General features: G+C 35.7%; 1 protein-coding gene across 3 annotated transcripts in view; it reads left to right on the top strand.

Moving 5' to 3' along the window:
• The window catches only part of LOC108744379 (protein tincar), a 116,204-nt gene that overhangs the window by 7,589 nt on the left and 85,973 nt on the right, over positions 1–22,642 (top strand). For 2 of the 3 annotated variants that reach the window (XM_018480110.2, XM_018480108.2), the window contains exon 1: positions 15,472–15,722. The exons of the other annotated variant lie outside the window; for it this stretch is intronic. The gene's annotated coding sequence lies outside the window, so the exon portion shown is untranslated. Of the gene's footprint in view, positions 1–15,471; positions 15,723–22,642 lie in introns of those variants that run through there. 3 annotated transcript variants of the gene reach the window in all.

Here is a 22,642-nt window from a genome sequence, read left to right as displayed (position 1 = left end):
AATGACTTATTTACGAAGCGATTGTAGGCAATACAGCATTAATTCTTATCCAATTAAGTACCTTAAATACATTGTGCATTTAATATAGATCAATATGGCCCTTTACAGCATGTAATTTAAATGAATATTTTCGAAGATATTACAGATTTAAAATGCAGGGACATAGCGGGAGGCCGGTTTGTATTGTCTAATGACAAAAAAACTGTGAATGTTGTATATGAAAACATTCTGTAGTATATTTAGTATGTTCAGGGGGTATCTTTTGAAGATTTCCCCTTTTCGATAAAAATATATTTAGTATCAGCATTGCACCCGTGCGAAGCTGGGGCGGGTCACTAGTTAGATATAAATTATAGTTTTTACTTAGCTTTTGAAAGAAAAACTAAGGATGCGTCAGACGTTTTTCTTGTAGATTTTACAAAATTATGTATGCAGAATTATTTAGTACATTTGATATTCTCCGAAAGACACGCAAGTATTGTGAAAAATCTTACCTTTATCACCACTGGCCTTCTTCATAGTACCCACAGGAATGTTGGTTTGAGATCACTTTTACAAGAAAATGTCACCAATATCAGCCACTTCACAAACATCACATTTTTACCGTAGTGTTCGCAATAAATTAAAAGAAAAACGCGACGCGAAAACCTACGTTATCACCCGCAAATTGATTAATCGATACTACTGACCTAGCGTACACTACACCGAAGCTATTCGACGTATACAAGATCGGGCAGCTTCGGTTGACCTCTACCAAGTACAAGCATTACGTAACGTGAATAGTGAAAGCATGCTTTTCAGGAATGTTACACTTCACGTACAAAAATATGAATTTATCTTAAACATAAGCGCCACACTTCTCCGACTGTCGCAAATTCACAACTCTATCAGCTGTATTGTTTTCTATTAAATGATATTAAGATACGTATTAACCTGTTAGGTAATTGTTTATTTAGAAGGCATAATGCATTATTACGGGATGCGAAAGGAGTGGTTTTTATTTAATTTATTTTTAATGCACGTAAGCATATCGACCAAAACAAAACAACACGCTGGTTATTTTAAACTAAATGAATATTAGTTTTTTGNACATTCTGTAGTATATTTAGTATGTTCAGGGGGTGCCTTTTGATGATTTCCCCTCCTCGATAATAATCTAAACAAAACAAAAATATATATCGTATCAGCATTGCACCCGTGCGAAGCTGGGGCGGGTCGCTAGTAAATTCAAAAATAAATACATTTCGTGTTCTATTTTGAATGTAATTATTTACCTAAACGACCCTACAGTTTTTTTCCTGTTTCAATTGGCAGCGATACATTCATCATTAAACACCTAGACAATTCAGTGTGATCAAATAACGTATAAAATTTAGCTATATCGATTGGCAGACGTCTATCTTTTTACAATAAAGCTGTCATTCACTTTAGCGGTTATTGTCGGACAAAATAAACGAAAGCGGTAAAATGCTCACGACCATCGAGCGGTGCGTTGAACCTATCGAATGTAATAAGTAATTGCCAAACTATTTTTAGCGAGTTTATTGAAATTTTGAAATTGTAGCAGCAACAGCCGTTTATCAATAACTGAGGAAGTGTAACACAGCGTGTCGAAATGCTTAAATGCACTCAGGTTAATAACAGTTTATGAAACGGAAGTCGTAAGTTATTGAAAATTGATCAAAATTGCAAAACTGGAGTACAGTACATGTATAATGGTACTTTTGATTGTGCTGTATCGTCCCATAACTGCATGCACTTAATAAATTTTTTGCTACAATAAGACAAAATAAGTTACTGTTTCAATAACTCTACATTTGGTTGCTTTTTTCTACATTGTAAAACAAAACAAAAAGATTCAAATGATAAGTCCAAATAGAGTTTTTATCGCATTTTGAGTATACAATTTAGAGAAGTGGCTGAGGACCTAGACATATCGATTAACTCCCGCCATTCGATTTTTACCAATGATTTGGGCATGAGACGGGTCACCGCGAAATACCAAAATTGCTCAATTTCAACCAATAACATTGCTAATGAGCTATTGTCCGCGACGATCCAAATTTGCTCCAGAGGGTTATAACTGATTACGAATCATGGATTTATGGTTATGACGTGGAAACCAAAGCTCAATCATCCCAACTGAAGCTACCGCACTATCCAAGACCGAAAGAAGCCCGCCAAGTTAGATCGAATATTTAGCTTACAGTTTTTCTCGTTTGCAGGGGCGTGGTGCATCGTGAGTTCTTACCGCAGGGTAGAACTGCCAATAAGGAATATTACATGCAAATTATGTGCAATTTGCTCGGAGCAATCCGCCAAAAACGCCAAGATTTGTGAAAGAACAAAAATTAGCTTTTGCGCCATGATAACGCCCCTACTCACACATCGTTGCTTGTGCGCGGATTTTTTACCAAAAACAACACACTAATAATCCGCATCCACCGTATTCCCCAGATTTGGCCCCTGTGACTTTTTCTTGTTCCCGAAACTAAGGAGACTCATGAAAGGACGACGTACGCTACGATTGAGGAGACAAAGACGGCGTCGAAGGAGAAGCTGAACAAGATCACAAAAATGATTTTTGAAGTGCTTCGTGGATTGGAAAAAACGTTGGCACAAGTGTATAATATCTGGTGCGGATTACTTTGAAGGGGACCAAATGGATATTAATGAATAAATAAATAATTTTTGAAAAAAACACAAAATTCGTGATACTTTATTAAACGACCTCGTATATGTGCGCATTAAGAGTAGAACGGGTAATTTACAGAGTTTCAGCGGTTAGAGGTTCCCAATAATCTACCAATACAGTTCAGTTAACACGGTGTGCATTTGAATTGTAATCCCTGTGTTAGGCCTAAGCAAGACAATTATTAGAGTCACAATTAAAAGCAAATCCATACGACATGTAACATTATACGAGATGTTATCTACGATCATAGGTATTAAACACATTCGAAATCTCTTGTTTGACAACTCTTATAAAACCACCAACTCCTTTTGACCGCAGTTCTTTCTCATATACTGTTTCCCGTGGAATTGTGTCATCTATATCTGCGTACCCATTATTGGATTAACTAACTGGTTTCTACTGAGTAAGGCTGGTGAATGGTCAACCAATAGAAGAAACTAATTCACACTATAACTTAGAACAAACAGAATAGCTCAAAACCCCAACGCCAAAACACGACAGTAGATAGTTGTCCGAAGCACTTTTCGGTAAGTTTACTTCAGTCCCTGAAGAAGATAACTTTGTTACCGAAAAGTGCTTCGGACAACTACAGAGTCGTGTTTTGGCGTTGGGGTTTTGAGCTATTCTTTTTGTTCTACAACAACCGCCAAAGTTTTTCCAATCTTCATATAACACTATAACCAAAATGGTAATGGTGGTGATGGCAAAGGGTAAATACTGTAACGTGTTGCGACCCTATCTCATGTTACNTTAAGTTAATTCACTTGTTATTATTTTTGGCTAAATATGCTTTTAAATAAAGCATATTCTTAAATTTTAACGAGGCAGTTTAAATAGTTTTGCAAATGGTACTGTACACTTTTGTCTAGTTCTCGCTCGATGATCGGTGGAGAAATGAGCTCCGCAGACAAATATGATTGAATTTGGAATTATGCTACGGCGAATCCTAATAAAAGGAAAGGGCATATCTCCAACTTCTTGAAACGAACAGTACTTACTTATTTTAAAACAAAAAACATCTGTTATAGTTCTTATGATTATATCAATGTATACCTAGCCCATGTTTTACTTTAACTACTTCTAGTAGCACAAAGTAATATCTAAAGCCTAATAAGTTTACATATCACGAGTTCAATTTTAAGTTAAATGTTGGCGGTCTCATCCGGCAATATATACAATGTAAAAATAAGAGAATGTGAAATATATCTCACCCCCAAGAAAAGTAAGATGTTGAGGTACCTGTAAAAAAAAAATAAAGTGTTATCAAGGAAGAAGTAATTTAATAAAATACAAACAACAATAAATGGATTATATGACGACAGACTCGCACCATAATTTTAATTTTGACTTGATCCATATACTAGGTACATTGTGGTATTAGGGTGCTGAGTTCTCGTCAAAACTCTCCTTCAAGATGTTTTCTAAATTTTTAGCTTTAAAGAGACCTACTATAGGCCACATTCAGGATTTCTTTAAGATACTTAACATCGGCAATCTACAAATGAGAAATTAGGTCACCTTGATGACCGAAGAGAAGGTTTCTAATAAATCCTTTTACTTTAAACAAAACATATCTTTTAAGAACCCACCCAATAGGGTCAGATAAAGAAAATCTTCTAAAAACTTTCATTATTTACTTTTTTGTCATTAGTCTACCTACATCTGAATATCCTTCATTTTAATTTGTACATAAATAAGAGGGTAGGACCTACAACGAGACACGGATGGACAGATCGAAATTATAAGAGTTCCTGTTGGGGTACAGAATCCTATAAAATTGTGTTTTGCAGCTCCGGAGCTTTTCTCTCAAGGAATTTAATTAATATTTTTTTTGGCATCGATTACATCCACACTCACTTTATCGGTTTTGTTTTCGTCCTTGCATGAACCCAGTGCCCTACTTTTTGGAGTTCTCGCTTTAGTGAAACGAAACAAAGTAATGCAGGGAAATGTCAAGAGCTTTTTCTCCCTGTATTCGTAACATTGTTTCGCACCTCCGTTACACGCGATCGTTAGCTTGCCTTGCATAATTTTTCCCTTCCGCGCTTAGGACTAATTCAGCAGGTAGGCTAATCTGTCACGGCTTTATGAGAAAATTGCTTAAAGTGTACTCCAGCAAACTTGTGACTGTGACTGTGTCACACAGCGCCGTATATATGTATGTATTATTGTGTAGGTACGATAGTGGTGTGTATGGTCGTGTTCAGGGGGTTGAAGTGCGCTTTCCACGTCGTTTTGCGGTCTATAGAATGGCTGTTAGCCACCTGCTGCAAACTGGGACACAGAAAAATTCTATTTGCAGACAAACTAATCGGATACAGTCGCTTTAATGCGACCATTGTGGAATACTGTAATCTTCTTTAATAACTCCGTCAAATGAAAGTCGCTGCTCCTGAAATAAAATTAAGCCGTAGAGGAAATGCTTCACATGAAAGCGAAATTTAGTATCAACTTTAATCCTTTAGCTTGGGAAAATTGTTATCAAACAAGTTTTAGCAACTGGTAAGAATATTTTTCTTAAATAATTGTGACCTACTGAAATGAAGAGCAAAACAAAGAATATAGATAATCTAGGTGTTTCTGCCTCTCTTTAAATCCTGTTTCTGTTTCTAATATGTTCCTAAGTAACCCTGTTTACAATGCAATTTTTTTAAAGTGAAAGCTTTTGAGTGTACAAAATACGTGATTACTTGCAGCTGCTGACGTATGTATATAACTATTTTCAGACATTTTCTAAGTCTTTTGTTGAAATCGAACAAGAAAGTTTCCGGTCTTTTCAACGTTCTTCGTCGGCTAATTCGATGCTGTTTTGACGGCTTTCCGTGTTTCTGAACGTTTTCCAACTACGCGGATGTAACACAAACTGCGGTTGTTAAAAGTTTCGCGGACACGCAATACTTTTACTAATTACTATCGGAGGGTGCTTACCTTTACCTCATACCTTTCACTGATAAGCGCGAGAACACGATACAGAAATTCTCGTAAAAAGAAATTGCTCACTCCGTAAATCGCAAAGCCTAATTTGATAATTTAATCTTTTAATCGCTTGTTATGCAAGTCTAAGTCCTTCAGGATTACAAGGGTAAGGAAATATTATGTGAAAATTTTGTTCGTTTTCGATTTATTGAAAAAGTTACAGTTAGTTAAAAATTATTTAATTAAATGTTGTTATTATCAGGTAAACTAAAAGATAAAGGAATTTATAATATTTTAAAAATCCTTGACTAACTTTTAAATAAGATTCTTTTGAGGTATAAATAAGAGATAAAATAATGATAAGCAACAGTAAAAAATAGAAATTGTTATCATTTACAATCCTTAATGATTGTCTTGCCGGAAAAAGCTTCAGTTTTCACCAAGAAAGACAAGCCGACTGTCCTGCTAGAAGAACCTACGGGATTTGTCCTTCTAAGAGGACCTTCTACAAAGGTCTATCTCAATTACGTGTTTATAGCTTTTATACTCGGGTTTCCTCTTAATAAGAAAACGGTAATATCATGGCTTACAAAATTTGTACTTAAAAAAAAAATTGACATACTTATGCGAAACAGCAAACTATTAAACCTAACAAAAGATAAATATTAATAGAAACTAAAATTATTTCCTAAAGTTGTTGTAGAAAAACTTTATAGTATTTAATGAGTAATTTAATAAAATTGAATTCATTCTTGTTTTTGAGCAATAAGAATATAAATAGGAGAATACTATTTATGAAAATTCATTTGTCGAATTTTTTACTCACTACAAACAATCTAATGAGGAAAAATTGTTGCTGTTGTCAAACCCTCGGTAGTTTGTAGTGGGTAAAAAATTCGACAAACGAATTTTCACATTAATATTTTATATTAAAATAAGAGGTTTATCGTCTTTTTCTTTGATAGAGTTTCGTGTAGAATATGGTTCTTTTTCGCAGCGCTTAGTGTCTATGTTTCGCACCCGTATAGCGTCGCACTGCAGATACACCTTTTACAATTTTTTTCTAATTTCTAAATTACCCGTTTACGAGCATACAAGTGCTTCTTTTTATTGAAGACGACTCGACCTTGTGCTTTATATCCTTCAAAATTCCAAATTAGACTTGCAAAGTAAGCTACTGTAATTTGTAAGATTAGAATTTTATTGTAAAAAATTATCAATATCATATTTTACAGGAAAATTCAATATATGCATGGCGATGATTTTTTTAAGAAAATTTTGGCTTTTCTTACATAATTTTCTTCACATAAAGCGCTTACCTATTTCACGCTGTCAGATTCATTTAAATAATCTTATGTGCCATTTCCGCCCTTCGAGACAGTCCAGATACTCAACAAGCTACACATTACTATACATATACCAACAGATGCACGCATATTATTAATGGCTGGACGTGATAATTTTGAAAACGAACACCTTGTCGTAGGTCCTGGTCCGTTTGTCCGCATACTAACTAACGCTAACCCTAGTCCGGCCTACTAAACTGCAGGAGGGCATCTGTAAAATGAACTCAAAACAACAACACCTGGAATACACCACTAGGCACTACTGCTACTACTACTATTATTAACCAATTAAATGTATCTACTGGTAATATATAATTCCATAACATACATATGTAAATACAACAAAAGGTGTACAGTTCTGACAGCCGTATCGTAAAAATTCCAGCCGCTTATTTCACAAAAAGAAAAAACCGGACGTTCACTTTTTCAGTTTAAATTCTAATTTATATTAATGCATTGCATCACAATGTGATTTATTCAACCGACGGACGCAGTTGATATTTTTGAGAACTATTTAGCAGTAAAACAGCTGAAGACATATGTATAGGGTTGTTCGGAAAGTTACTTCGTTTTTTTTTGTGGAAATGAAAGACAGTTTTGGTATAACAAACAAATACTTTATTAAATTATATATTGACCGTTCTGGTCCAACACCTTTTGCCATCTTTCTGGTAGTAGCATAATTCCACGCTCATAAAATTTTTGGTCTTTGCTGGCAAAAAACTGATCGAGGAGGTTTTTGACCTCCTCATTTGAGGTGAAGGTTTTACCGTCTAAAAAATTTTGGAGTGACCGGAACAAATAATAATCCGATGGTGCCAGGTCTGGAGAATATGGTGGGTGTAGCATTGTATCCCATTCAAGCTGTAAAAGCTTTTGGCGAGTGACCAAACTTGTGTGAGGTCTCGCGTTGTCTTGGTGAAACACTACACCTTTCCTGTTGATTAGTTCTGACCTTTTCTGTTGAAGTGCATCATTCAGTTTGTCCAGCTGATGACAGTAGACTTCCGAATTAATCGTTGTGTTATCCGGTAAAAGCTAAAAAAAAACGATTCCTTTAAAATCCCACCAAACAGACAGCATCACCTTTTTTTGGTGAATATCGGCTTTGGAAATGGTTTGAGCCGGTTCATCTTTTTTGCTCCATGACCTCTTGCGTTTGACGTTGTTGTATACAACCCATTTTTCGTCCCCAGTGATGATGCGCTTCAAAAACGGATCATTTTCGTGACGTTTGAGAAGCGAATCGCAGACGTCAATGCGGCGACACAGATTTCTCTCTGTGAGAACATGGGGAACCCATACATCGAGCTTCGAGGATAATCCCAGGCCTTTCAAGTGGTCATAAACTGTTGAATTTGATAAATTTAACCTCAATCCGATCTCACGTGTTGTTATTCGCCGGTTCACATCAACTAATGCCTTTATCGCGTCTTTATCAGCTTCAACCGGCCTTCCCGAACGTGGTGCATCTTCGACATCAAAATTGCCGGATCGAAATTTAGCGAACCAGTTCTGGCACTGGCGTACTGTCAACACACCTTCTCCATACACATCAGTCAATTTCTTTCTGGCTTGAACAGCATTTTTACCCTTTCTGTAGTAAAACAGTAAGATATGTCGAAAATGCTGCTTATCGCTCTCCATATTTAAAAGGGCACCAACCAAAAACCACTGCGTAGAATTAATTGGAATTTTTCACACACAAGCCTTGCTATATGAGCTCTCAAAGCATATAAAAATTATACGGCTTAAATGTGAAGTTAGGTGCAAAAGAATACAATTAAATTCTCTGTCGGGAAAAAACGAAATGACTTTCCGAATAACCCTATATATAAAGCGTGGACTGTGATACGGAACGCACTGAAGATGTCATCTGCCAAGTATAGGGAAACGTTCGTGTCAGTTAAGCAAAGGACACGGCAACACAGCCCAAAACATCAACCTCTTTGACGCTTTTCTGCTACAATATACAATTATTCAATTAAAAGTGTTAATTATTATTTAGAACATTGATAAACGTATGTTGAAAATGTCAACGCGTAACCTCAATTAGTTACTCCAGGGTGAACACCCTCCCTCATTTTTCTTAATCTCAAAAAACAAAGACGACTGTGACGTTCGACATGCAAACTGGAATGAGAGGAGCGTCGGGGCGCCGACGACGCTCGCGGCGTTACGTCCACGGAAAAGGCAACGCAGAATACTTTTCACCATCGCCATTTATTATGTTGACATTCCCTTCGTTACTAAGCCGTGAATTATATGTGTGTCTAATATCGTGCGAAACGTGGCGGGTCTCAGATGTTTAATGCCAAAAGTCTTGATATTCACTATCATAACGACGCCACGTTGAATCGCGAAGCCTCCTAGGCAAATAAAAATAACGTCGACTTGTTAACTGCTCACAACGAGAACGTTATGAGGTATGACTAAGTGAAGTAGAACGGTACAATACTCAAATGTCACAGAGGACTTCATTTCATTTCAAAAGCACCTACACAATAATAAGATTGTAAATTAGAAATGAATACGAAACGGCAAGATTATTATAAGCCTGGATTAAGTAATAGTTGCATAACGATAGAATGGAATCGCTTTTGTTAAGATATACAGGAGAGGTCTACAGACTCCTTTAATCTTTTACGTGCATCCCTGAAGCCAAAATCGAAAGCAAAGAAATCGCAACTTCTCTTAATGCAGAAAGCTAACTGAACCGTCTACTAACCCGCATACCTATTACAAGCAAGAGAAAGATATCCTTGTCATTCTCGACTAGTCGCAGGTAACAAACATTTCTTCATGTTTTTTTTTATTAAAACAGTTTGCAGAGTGTGTCTCTCTTTTAATGCTTGTAAAAACTTTTGGAATGGGTGGGTGGTGGTTCGGGTGAGAAAGATTTTACGGATGAAATGAAGACAGAAGAGAATGAAAGATCATCTGTGGAATATTACTGTGCCAGTAAGTGATCGAAGGAAACTACAAAAAAAAAACTTGGATCAAAACAGACGGACCCCGACTTCCTCCCGAAGCTAAGCAATGGTCTAAATCTCTAGGCTCTAGGCCATGTCGCTCGGTCTATAATTTATTTAAGATTCATGAAACAGTCGGTGGTATAGTAATAAAACAGAGACCAACTCTACAAAATGTGTGAATAGAGAGAATGATGCACAAAATTTATTAAGTACCAGCAGTGTTCATAACCTGCGACTAGCCGACAAAGATAAGGTTATCTTTCTCTTCCTTGTGGTAGGTATATGGCTTAGTAAATTTATTGTTCCAGTAATAAATAATGAAGTAAAAGATTTACAATATTGACGTTACAATCCAAAACCGGCAAAGTTAAATTGAAGCGACTACACATTGTATTTTGTAAAATATATGAGATAAGATTGGCGGCACTGGAAATATTAAAGGTATAATAACAAGTTACGACTTGTAGATTGTCAGGCTTCGTAAGAAGATATTAAACGAATACAGTAAAAGAAAACTCGAAGCACAATGTGCACAGTAACCGATAAAGCTGATATTATTATTTCGTTTTATTGCATCGAGTCAAACGGCTCGGTGGGATTTATAAGAAGAAGTCACGAACGCAGAATATTACACCTGACAAGCTAACAAAACGTAAAGCTCTATTTGCAATATAACGATGCTATCAAAGCATTATATCGGATGACATGTTACGTTTGGTACGTTCGAAAGCATTAAGATCTGATCATTAATTCATTTTATTACTCCTTAACGTTAATTGTGTACAATCGAATAAAAATAAAAATAAAAAAGTAAGTGTCAAAGACGAAGTGCAAATAGACGTGAAAAAAACATACAAAACCAGTAACTAATAATGGTGGGCGAATAGTCATTCGTAAGTACTTGTATGCAAAGCCGGAAGGTAGGGCGGATAGTCCTGTTCAGCCTATTTTTAAGTATCCTGGGAATGAGAGTCAATAATCTAATACGTCAGATTTCGTAACATCATTTAGACTCCTGTTTCTCCCCAAGTACCACCACCTACCCATTCCCAAAGTTCCAAAAAGGAGGTTGTGGATTATCTTCCGCCCTATCTTCAGGCTTTCCATCATATTTCTAATGTATATTTTACATTATAATCACTATTACCACCAAATATACCTTACGTTTAAGGATATTTTGGAGATACGTCTCTATCGAAGAAATAAATTCATTGGCTGTCCTTAATAATCAAACAAAGTCATCGAGTTCTTCATTACCTTCCACAATGGAAGTTTATAATATAATCGAAAGAAGGCAGAAGAAAATCGCTTTTGCAGAGAACAAAACAAAAAAAAAACAGTTATTAAATCAATTAATTTGTACAGTTGTACGTTTTGTATCCAGCTGGGAGAAAGGAGAACCTACAAATAAATAGCTACAAGAAAAAATGCTTGTAGATATAGAGAAAGTAAAAAGCTCATACTTTTATAGTTTATTAGTGTACTATTATTACTTTTGCAAAAGCATCCGTCAACTTTAAATACGTAAGATAATATTTTCCCACATTTTCTGTCATATTTTTTGAATCCTACGGTTATAAAAGCAATAAATCTACCGATTCAAAAATTTCACGTCTTTATACACTTTATGCATTTAAATTATCACGATTTCAGGATTTATTATTCGGCTTTTTTCCGGTGTATTTTTATATTAGACGCGTATGCATTTACAAAGCGAACAAAATCCCCATGGAATTTCAATGGCATCGTGGCGCCTGCATACCTCTTCCATTTTTCTTGAATTCTTGTAAAAATCCATCGAAAAAGGGGGTGCAAGACGTCACGGTGCCGTGTCGCCAGCGAATGACTCAGTCGTCGATGTGGCAAATAAATGTTCACAATCGTCTGTCTGGATATTTACTAGGAAATACATAAGCCAGACTTGGAAGATGCGTTCGTCGCTATCCCCTCGATTAATGTCTTAGGATGACTCATGCATTTCCTTGGACGTCTTTTACCACGCCGGCGAAATACAATGGATGTTCGGAATGCAATTTAAATTATTGTTATTACACTCGCCATTAAAATGTAACACCTCGCATACCGAAGAACAATTCGCCATCAGCCTTGAATCGTTTGTTTTTCAACTGTTGTACAAGGCGATTGCAATAAATTTTCTGCTTTTTTAGCTTCGACCAATGCAGGTAGGTGCTTTACATAAAAGCAAACGTATCTGTAACATACGACAATAGCCGTTTTATTTATGCACATTTGTAAGCACCATATCATGTAGCAATAAATCGACTGGTTTTATTAACTTTTATTTACACCATAGTCGGCTTTAAGAGTCTTGTTCAGGTGTATACATTAGTAGATGCCATAAAATTTACATCACTATAGATAGGTAAGCATTAGATATTCCAAGCTGTTCTATAAAAGTAGTACTATACTTAAGCACATACGTATATAACAAAATGTCAATTATAATGGGTGAAATTCAGGATACAATACATATAAAAACCTTCTCCCTTTTTGATGTTTATAGGTAGGAAGAGATAGTCAAAATTCGGCAGGACTGAAATACCTAAAAATAAAGAAGGACACCCCGAGATAAACATGTTCAGTCTCTCAGAGTCTCTGAAAGCGAGACTCGAGTCTCCGTCTCTCATCGAGTCTCTCTGGTGTTGCTGAGAGAGACTGTCGAAAAAACTGTTTAGCGTCTCTGAACGAGAGACTCGAGTCGCTCATAGAGAGATCCTCATTTCGTATCCAGTCTCTAAACGAGAGACTCGAATCTCTCAATAAGTGGTGTCTCGATAGACATGATTAAAATTCAACATATTTCAGAGATCCCAGTCTTTCTACGAGAGACTCGAGTCTCTCAGTTTTTCAGTTTTATTCATTCAGTCTCTCTGTGAGAGATTCGTTTTTGTGAATTAACAATTTTATCGTTCGAGTCTCTCATACAGAGACTGTGACAGATCCATAAAAACATCTAGGTTGTAACTGAGAGACTGTGAGAGACGCTGAAAGACTCTGAGAGACTGGAGAGAGACTGAAAATTTTTGTCTAGGGACATGACCGATCAAAAAGAATGACCATTCTGTTTTATAAACTAAACCAGCCCTGAAAGAAAATTATAGGTACTTATCTGTATGCCTACTTCGAAAACTGTAACGAATAAAATGTAGGTAAAATTGAAAATAATAAAGTACGCGTTTTTTTTTCGTCACTGATTGACAAGACACATTTTCTGACCAATTACCGACGACATGTTATAACAAGAATAAATTTATACTGTGTGTAATAAATTAAAATAAATTTTGATCGTTTCTCATCATTTAAAGGACAGCTTTTCTTTAATAATTACTTTACAGGATATTCTCGGATAAATTGTTAATTGGCCCGAGTGAGAACACTGTACTTCGTCCAGGTGCTTGTTGTTAATGTACCCCTTTATCTCTAGTTTATTTAACGACACAGTCGTTTAAAATCGGGGTCGCCGAACTTATGATTAGTACATATTGAGTCGTCAAGTTTTTGAGAAAGTCAAAACGACGAGGTTACCGACCAAATCGTTTTGATTTTAAATAGCAGCAGGCGTCACACACATTCATGAGGTCTGTTCAAAAAGTATTGCAAATTTTGAATTTCCGCGGGTGACGTATAGTCGATTTTCAATTTTTTTTATGGCGTTATGTTGGTACTCATGTTTCCAAGGTACCTTGTACAAAATGTTCTTAGAGGACCAAGAAGATGTGAACGACGAAAACATTGATGAGATGAAGAAGATTATTGGCCAATCGTCGAATTGCTGTTAAAGAAGTTGGTGAGGACCCAAACATATCGATTGCCTTCTGATATTCCATTTTTACCAGTGATTTGGGCATGAGACGAGTCGCCGCGAAATTCCTACCAAAATTGCTCAATTTCGACCAAAAACGGCATCGCATTAACATTGTTAAGGAGCTATTGGACTCTATCCGCGACGATCCAAATTTGCCGCAGAAGGTCATAGCTAATGACGAATCATCGGTTTATGGTTATGATGTGGAAACCAAAGATCAATCATCCCAACCGAAGCTACCGCACTAACCAAAACCAAAAAAGCGCACCAAGTTAGATCGAATGTGAAGGTTTTGCTTACAGTTTTCTTCGATTGCACGGGTGTGGTGCATCATGAGTTCTTGCCACAGGGTAGAACGGTCAATAAGAAATATTACCTGCAAGTGATGCGCAATTTGCGTGGAGCAATCCGCCAGAAACGCCCGGATTTGTGGAAGAACGAAATTGGCTTTTGCACCATGATAACGCCCCTGCTCACACATCGTTGCTTGTGTTCAAAGTTGTAGCGAAAAACAACACACTAATAATGCCGCAGCCACCGTATTCCCCAGATGTGACCCCCTGTGACTTTTTCTTGTTCCCGAAACTGAAGAGGACCAGGAAAGGACGACGCTACGCTAGGATTGAGGAGATAAAGAAGACATCGAAGGAGGAGCTGAACAAGATCACAGAAAATAATTTTTTGAAGTGCTTCGGGAATTGGGAAAAACGTTGGCACAAGTGTATAATACCTGGTGGGATTACTCTGCAGAGGACAAAATAACTTTTGAAAAACAAAAAATTCGCGATACTTTTTGGACAGACCTGGTACATATAAATACCGGTCGCAATTCGATTCGCGCTGATGCTGTTTCGGCATGTAAAAAATTTCGCCAACCGGAGCACCTTGAAGTAAAGTATTCACTAATAAAAGCGGCTGTAGCTGACGCGATCGTCGAAAGGACAGATTCCTCGATTAAAAAATCTGAGGTGGGATTTTAAAGAATTCGTTTTATTGGATTCGGAAATAGCCTGTCATCCCTTCCGGAAACAATTACGAAACCTTCTACGGAAGCCAGATTGCTATCGAAGGTACCTACCTTAGAACATGTTCGTGTGTATATCTACTTGCACGTGTATGTACCGCATATTAATTCCGATATATGTTTATACCTGTGAAAGCTCAATGACATTTTTATTAGATTATTATGTGCTAATAAAATCTGCTACTATAACTGTAGTTAAGAATTATTCTGTACAATTTAAAAAAGTTTCGGCTAAATGGAATTGTCCTTAAATATTTCCATTCTCCATAATAAAAAGTATTTACTGGAAGAGGAAGTGGAATTGAGTTCGGCGAGTGGTATTTGTAAAAAAAAAAGGAAGGATGGTCTATATAGACAGTACAGTAGTCGGATGCATCGAAACAAGCTTTAAAAGTGCAATTGCTACGGTCGAACTCCGCATTCTTCCTGTCACTAGTTTTTCTGTGTCTGTAAGGCGAAATCCTCGACAATTTCCTCGATCCTGGGCTGTTTGTACGTAGTAGTCGGGAGCAACGCCACCATCGACGTCGAACGACGACGCTCTGCGATCGATCGGGTTCTTGCGCACACCGACGCACCCCGTTTCGTCATCAAAACTACCTTCCGGGGACGCGTGCGACGTCGACCGACGTCGGCGAACGCTGCAGACCGCTTGGCGCGAAAGGAAAGGCGCCGTCAGTTGCCGGCAATCCTTCGTCACGTTTGAAACGCGGCGTGCCATTGCCGTTAGTATTATTATTATCATTATCCTTCGAGGATTAGTACGAGAGGCACGCTGTTGCTACAGTAACAGTATTACAGCAGTAGCTGTTGGTGCTGGTGAAGTGAATGCGGTACCGTACAGGAACTGAGGACCTTTTTATAGTGGAAATTTTAAACTCTTTCACGTGGATTTTATATTAAAAATGTTAATTTTTATAAGTGTTGATAACTATAGTCGGTAAGTAAAAAAAAATATTTATTTGTTTTATTACAATTATTCACTCATGTACCTTTCGTTTCGGTATAAATCTTCTTCAAAGAAAGAGGAAAAAATAGCTTGCCAAATACAATTGAAATATCTTATCGAAAACTTCTTATGATTCATTTAAACTACAAAAAAATATATAAAAATCGCTCATCAAATGTGTTTACCAAAAACTGCAATGCCGAATGTTATTTAAAATTATAATAAAACGGGGAAGAGTCTTGCAACTTTTAGCGAATTAAACATTTTATAACTGTAAATTGAACTATTCGTATTTCAATCATGTGTTTTAGTTTTAAATGTCTGTTTTAGTTTTAGATTTCCTTTTTTTAGAAGGTTCTAAATGTAGTTCAAAAAATATAGTTAAAACGCCTCAAGAACTTGACAACTTGTATTTAAACTGCGGAAGGTTCCTTAATAAAGATTGTTTTAGAGATTAAATGTTTATATTGTTCTACTGCACTATTAAATGTTATTGTCTGTAAAAATAAGAAAAAGCCTCACAGCCGAAGAGACATTTCAAATAGTGATAAAAAAAAGTTTATCATCCGTGAGCTTTTGGGCCGGTAGAGCTTTCATCGCCGGACCGAGTTTTCTTTGTAAGAAAAGCTAAAGCAAAACTAACGCAACGAGGCGGATGATTTTATACAGAAACGAAATCTTTGATGGACAACTAACGGACCAGCAGCATAATTAGCCCAGCCTGTCTGATGATAACCTTTTTAACTTCTTTTTGTTTCACTTCTCAAAGGAAAAATTAATTGTACTGATTAGAGACACCGAACTCAATATTTTAAGCTGTTTCTTTTGTGGAAAGAGAAACTTTATTAACCAATTACTTATTGATCTCTTAATACTTTGACAAAAATAAAATATTTCTTCCTGCAAGCAGGATTAAAGCTACTAATCATTTTTGTTTAATTTTGGGATATATCTAGTGCTTTATTTAGTTTAATTTTGTACATTTCTTTCCGATTTTAAATGCAACATTAATAAAGAAAAACAATGGCGTTATTTTTCCATATATAACCAGAATAACATTCATCATGTGGCAATAAAATAGGAAGGCGTCAAATTTGTTCTATTATTATCTCGTCTCGCCAGGACTTCTACCCTCGGAAGTTGTCTAAACAAACAAATTCCGGTCCGCATCGTGTCTGCATGTTTGTTTGAATTTCTCACTCTTTTTTAGTTTGTTAGCTACTGAATATTAATGTAGCAGTAAGCAAAGCATGTTTGACACCTATCTTTGTGATGATGAACATTTACTACTGTATATAGCTTGAAACGCTTTATTCAAACGTTTAAAAGCCGTATGCATTCGTTACTTCACACCAACGCCAAAAAAATCATTTGTTCTTTACTGTTTAGCCAACGAAAAGGAACAAAAATTTAATTGATTACATTACTGTCTTAAAGATATGTACATACTTTTCTAGATGAACGAGTAAGTCTTTTACAAAATGCATATGTTTTGGTGAAAAATCTTCATCTATCGTACTCAGTTCAAGTTATTCATATTTTACAATAAAATCACCTACCACATCGGTTTTTTTTTTGAATGGGGGTCAAAAAAGTTATTCTTGTAGAATGTTGTTGGACTCTTTAGTAAATTATCCCCAATTTCTAAGAGACATATGTATGTCATTCAAACTACCATTAAGGGAAAATATCGGATTTTGACAATATTCAAACAAAATAGTATTGAATCTTATTCATTAATAATAGAATAAAATGTAGAGGTAGAAGGTGTAGGATAGTTTGAGGATACCAATGCGTAATGACTATATATTGATTTTATTTATTACTTAACTAAAGGAGCTCCTACGCATTCCCTTATTTGGTTAGGTCTAATAAGTTTCACTCTAGATCTTCCAGCTAAATATCCTAATTAATTAAGTATAGCTCTTAACAACTACTAATGCGAACGATTTAGATAAATTCATACGAAAACTAAATTTATTTCCCATGTTCTAACGCTGGTTTCGCGGAGGTTACTTTTGACATCATCGATCCTGCATCCCGATTTTGGAAAAAGTCGCTCACGGGTCTTACCGATTCGCTGGGCAATCAATATCCCAAGAAAAATACGACATTTGCCACATTATCCAAAGTGGTTCGCGCCATCAAGTAAATAACAAAGCAATTACTTAAATAACTTCAATCTCTTAGCCACGCAGGGACACCGTAAACATTGTTTTCGCACCTGTATTACAAAAGAGTTGTAAACTGAGTGTAAAATGCTAAAACAAAACAAAACTTAAGTTTAAAGAAGCCCTTATCACTACTATAGTAGTAATAATCGTAATGGCGATAAAAGTTACAGTAATCGCTGGTTCCTTTATATTAAGTAGTACATTATAACAATGGTAAATAATTTAGCTTTAGATAGATCTTTAAATAAAATGTATCTATTATTATTGGTTTCACTTTTTATGTTAGCCGTTTTATTGATTTATTAATTTGTCAACGTTGAGATGGTATTGATTATATATAAATACACTGAAGCCTCTTTCCCTTAGAGATTGCTGACACTGACCTTTCATTCGCCACCCCAAAATGTTCCTTGTCGTCCTCGTATTTATCATCAACATAAGAAAGGGATTTGGCGCCCTTGCAATGTCAAAATGCTCCCCAACAAAATTGTATATCATTTTTATATGAAATGTTACTTCAAGACTATCCGAACAAAATATTTCACTCCCAAACGTTTATCTTGAAAGCTTTGCCTAATCAAATTATTACGACGGCATGTACATATTTATAAAATCTTTTTTTAAAACTGAACCTTTAATCTTTAAAATACATACGAAAGCTTTATCTTTAACCTTCTGCTTTGTGTTAGACCTTATAGAAATTGCTCTAAAATACGAGAAACGTTATAGTGTAATAATAATTAGACACAGATTAGTGTGTTTAATGTTGGAGAAGGTTGAATGTATACAAGCACAAGTCCTTGACTAAATGATGTCTTGTCTGGCAGCGACTGTGGGGGGTTGCTGCTGATATAGGGGTTGATAATATGATTAACGCCAACTGCCAGAAATGTCAAGCAGTACGGGGTATTCCTCGCATGTCCTTCATGCTTTGTTTATCCTCGTCAAGCTGCTTTTCATTTAAATTGATGCGTTTTATTAACAGTTACATTCAAATAAATATCCCAGATTATGTTAAATATTTATACAAGATCCGCAATACAATTAAATTAAACAGCCTCCCTGTATATGACTTTTCTTTACCTCTATATAATAATTATACATACACTAGTGACCCGCCCCACGTTCGTACGGGTGCAATGCTGATACTAAATATATTTTTGTTTTGTTTAGATTATAATCGAGAAAGGAAAATCTTCAAAAGATACCCCCTGAACATACTACATATACTACAGAATGTCTTTATATACAACATTCACAGTTTTTTTTGTCATTAGACAATACAAACCGGCCTCCCGGCCGGTACCGCCGCAACCGCTATGTCCCTGCATTTTAAATCTGTAATATCTTCGAAAATATTCGTTTAAATTACATGTTGTAAAGGGCCATATTGATCTATATTAAATGCACAATGTATTTAAGGTACTTAATTGGATAAGAATTAATGCTGTATTGCCTACAATCGCTTCGTAAATAAGTCATTATTTCTCATAAAAAGTAAAGGATAAAAAATGGTTATTGTGGGTTATCCCTAAGAGATAGACATATACCATCGCGGACTTTTTTGTAGACCCTTTTAAGATGTACAATATTGTAGTACATTATTTTGATCTATCTCGTAGGGTTTAGCCAGCGTTTGCAATGTAAGCGCAAAAATGTGTTTATTTACGACATCACATTAGAAATCTCTAAAATTATCAGTGTTTTCCTACTATATTATGCATGTATTATACATATAAACCTTCCTCTTGAATCACTTTATCTTAAAAAAAAACCGCATCAAAATCCGTTGCGTAGTTTTAAGGATTTAAGCATACATAGGGACAGACAGCGGGAAAACGACTTTGTTTTATACTATGTAGTGATGTAGCATACATTTTATGATTGCGAAATGATTGTAGCATTATTTCTGTAATTACACGCTTAGGTAAAAATTATAGGTAGAGATATCCAAATGTGTTTTCCATGTAAAATTAAAGTAGGGCGCGTCGTACCCTTTATTTTGATTTTAATGAATTTGTCTTTGAAGAAGCTTCAATGCGGCGTTTTCTTTCATCTTCTGCTTTTACTTCATTACTATAACAAATTCTCAGACTTTCTAATTTGAACTTCTCTTAATTGCTAGCAAACGTTGCATTCATTTGTAATTCAATTTCCGTTACAACTCTCTGCTGATCCTAGCTACCTTATTGTTATTCTGGGCTTAAGCCAAACTAAAAAAATGTCAATCAGTTTCGTTTTATTTCTACAGTCAATAGGTACCTACATACGGGTTTACGATTATGTTATTATATTACCTTCTTTGTTAATACGATTTACGCTTTTCTTAAAGTTGTTCGTGCAGTGAAAAGTCATAATCTTATTTGTCAGCGGTCAGGGAAAATGACAGGTACAACTTTTCCTCTGGTATGTGTTACCTACGTCTTACGGTTTCCACTTTTCCATTTGTCATTCTCGCAAACGACCGTTTCTGACATTTCTCGTAATATGTCACGAAAATATAGCACCACAATTTTCATTAATAGCATTTTTTAATTCCTGCCAATCACATTTATCAATTTGTTCTTTTGGTGACACGAATAAGAGAAATTACAAAAAGTAAATTTTAACTTATTGCAACTCTCATGTGTTAAGAAGCAATTTTAAATTTTTGTGAGCGACAGTCAATTTTTAAAAAGGGACTCAGACAAGGATATATACCGTCACCGCTACTTTTTTACCAAGCAATATCATTAAATACAGGACAACTGTATTAGAGATAGATATACAGGGGCAAAAGATTAGTATGCTTAGATTTGCAGATGATATAGCAGTATTAGCATCTAGCAAGGACGGGTTAGAGATAGCATTAAATAAAATGGAAACGGAATTGACAAAACAGTATTGAATGAAAATAAATAAAAGTAAAAGAAAAATACCGGTACACAAGGAAAGAAAAAGTAGGGTAGTAAGAGCGAATATAAAGATAGGAGACGAAAAATTAGAAAAAGTGGGTGATTTTCGGTACCTAGGAAGTCAGATAAGTCAGGACGGTAGGAGTGGTAGGGATATAAAGCAGACTATAGAGCAGGGTCGAATCGCCTTCAATAAAAAGAAGTCACTTCTATGCTCGCGAACGGTTAGTTTGGAAATTCGAAAAAGGTTGTTAAAGATGTATGTTTGGAGCGCGTCGTTGTAAGGGTGCGAAACATGGACAATGGGCGCCGTGGAAAAGAAAAGGTTAGAAGCGTTCGAAATGTGGTGGTACAGGCAAATGATGAGAATACCGTGGATAGAGAAGGTTAGAAATGAAGAGATCTTAGAAAAAATAGGAGAGCAGGTGACTCTATGGAAATCAATAAGAAATAGGCAAGATAGATTGAATGAAGGGACTAGTCATAGACATATTAAATGTAGAAACAGGAGTTAAGAGGAGTGGAGGTAGACCTAGATTAGATTACTGTTCACAAATAGTTAAGGATGTGGGTTGTTCTAGTTTTAGGGAGATACGAAGATTAGCTCAGTATAGGAATGTGTGGAAGTGTATGTCCAACCTGTCTTAGTCTGACGATCTTAGGATATTGAGTCAATTTTGTAATAGATTTATATTTTCATATTCCTGATCTTTTTATGTTTGTCCTGTTCACTCTAAGNACTGTTTCTTTATGTACTCTATACATATATGTGTCTATCATCTGGGTTCAATTTGACACGCCGATATCTTTCATCGAAAATGACCTTAGCAACCACTAATGAATTTCTACAGATGGTATTCACCCTTTCACAGAACATTGTTCTTCTTCAGATGTTATACTTGTCCTTATTCGCTCATTAGCCAAAACCTCTTTTAAAATAATTAACGTTTCCTTGCTATGTAAATATATACATTCCCACGTATGTAAACTGAGGAAGTTGTCCTATCATCAAGGCATCATCTTCCAATTAAGGCCCGCTAAAGACATATTAAATGTAGAAACAGGAGTTAAGAGGAGTGGAGGTAGACCTAGATTAGATTACTGTTCACAAATAATTAAGGATGTGGGTTGTTCTAGTTTTAGGGAGATACGAAGATTAGCTCAGTATAGGAATGTGTGGAAGTGTATGTCCAACCTGTCTTAGTCTGACGATCTTAGGATATTGAGTCAATTTTGTAATAGATTTATATTTTCATATTCCTGATCTTTTTATGTTTGTCCTGTTCACTCTAAGTAGTATGCATGTTACATCGTCTCTAAAGGGTAAATTCGAAGGTTCATAAAAACCTACTTTGTATATAAAGACCCCTAAAGTACCGAATAAGCGAAGCATCCAGAAGAAAACGAAACGATGTGTCCTATTTACTGTTTAAGCTTCAAAATTTGTCGCGGCTTAAGTGCTCTTGAAGCATTCAAAACGTTACAGCACTCTCAGAGTAAATTCACTACCGTACATGCATTTATATGTACGATATTACAATTATTATTAAAGCACAGGAAATGTTGGTAACATTAAGTAGGTACCCTTTAAAGAATCATATATATTAAGTATGTACACGAGTATTGCGGTTAAATTTCCATAAAATGTTCGACAAAAAAATGAAAGAAAATAAATTACAGTTTAGTTGACCCTAAAAGGGACTCCTGGATAAACAGCCAGTTTCACATTGCTTAGGTTTTTATATTATTAAAACTATAAAATAAAACTCATAAATCTATTACAGTTTTAGGAGTATAAATCATATTGGAAGTGTATTATTTTTAAAAATTAAAAAAAAAAAAT

Source organism: Agrilus planipennis, unplaced genomic scaffold, assembly GCF_000699045.2.
Source record: "Agrilus planipennis isolate EAB-ADULT unplaced genomic scaffold, Apla_2.0 scaffold17, whole genome shotgun sequence".
Classification (NCBI taxonomy): Eukaryota; Metazoa; Arthropoda; class Insecta; order Coleoptera; family Buprestidae; genus Agrilus; species Agrilus planipennis.
This window is presented reverse-complemented; position numbering and strand designations above follow the sequence as displayed.